The sequence below is a fragment of the Penaeus monodon genome, chromosome 27, assembly GCF_015228065.2.
Source record: "Penaeus monodon isolate SGIC_2016 chromosome 27, NSTDA_Pmon_1, whole genome shotgun sequence".
In the NCBI taxonomy this organism is placed as follows: domain Eukaryota; kingdom Metazoa; phylum Arthropoda; class Malacostraca; order Decapoda; family Penaeidae; genus Penaeus; species Penaeus monodon.
The window spans coordinates 3,925,542-3,927,061 of NC_051412.1; positions in this window are offsets into that span (position 1 = coordinate 3,925,542).

Consider the following 1,520-nt stretch of genomic DNA (forward strand, 5'->3'; position numbering starts at 1 on the left):
CTTCTAAGTACACACTATCAGGGTTGCTATAAACGCTTGTAGACACTAACGGCCACATTTTACATAGAAATTCTGCAATCGTTGTTTCGGAAATGAACAGGCTGTATTCAGAAACAGCATTGTGGAAAGAATTATTTCTGTTGTGTTCGTCGAGAAATTTTTCTTTCTTTTATTTCATTGTTGTTATTTTTTGAAAGGCGAGGCGAGGGAGGGAATGTATGGTACTGTAGTGTGCTTGTGTGAAGGTGCATAGTTATTAATCGTTTCGCTGAAATGATACATAAATACCATCTGGACAACCTCTCCCGTCCGTAGATAAAACTAAGATGTAATTCGAATTTTATTGACTGGCTCTTTCCCTTTGAATGTATGAGCATTTTTAAGTGTATTTGCTAAATTAACAAAAGACTTAATCTGTAACATAAATCAAGTATAGCAGAATTAAACAGCATCTATAATAAACACACGGTTTATGAAACAGATGCCGTAGTAATAAGTATGCGAATATGCGGAAACATTCACAATTATAATCAACTATAAATTCTTCTACACTTGTCAAGATTTGTCATGCGTATAATCTTAATTATCCTGTAAGCCAAATGTAGCAGTAGGAAGAACAGCTTACAGGAAAACAAAGACCAAAGAGGAAAAGGTGTGAGCCAGGAAATATAACTTTTTTGGATATGGCCTTGAATATAATAATAGGAGTTAGGATCCTTGCTTTGTTTACCAGACTTTCAGGACATTAATTTCCCAGTCTTTTCTCTCGTAGAAACATGGCCTTGAAAGTTGTTGTTGAACTTTTGTACTTAAAATACGGCGTAATTCCTTTAATCCGACAACAAGACATTTGGATCTAACTTACACTTCCTATGTTAAAGGATATGGTTTTAATGGAAAATTTATTTTTAGATATATGAAGATTAGAATGTCTTAAAGCTATTATCAGAAACAGTGAGTTGGAGATTTCTCACTCTCGAAAACCCATTATAGTTATTGAAATACTAGCTGATATATTATACAGCTGTTTCGATTCATGTTTTTTTTATGAGCAAGAATAAACAACGCACCTAATATTTTGATAAATTGCTTTATCGAGTACTAAATCTGAGAAATTCCCTTTTCTGATGAATACAGTCAGGCGATTAGTTGGCAACGTACAAGAAATAATATCACACTGTCAACCCATTGAACACACAATATAAATCAACTAAAAATTAAACAACAGTTTTAATACGTACCTCGAAGGATTTAATCTCGGAGAATTATCTCATCTACCAATAACCTTATTCTATTTATTTCCTGTCGTTGGAGATTAAGTTGGGAAAGCAGACTTCAAATTCTAATAACTTATAAAACGGTATTTCTCTTATTGAGAATACAAGTTTGACATATTCTGTGATATACAGATGGAAAGAGCAGTGGTGAATTATAATCACGAACACGCAGTAATTATTCATAAGCTCCTTGGTTCCTTTACTTTACTGCGAAATGAAGTTCTTTCTTTCCTTCTTAATGAC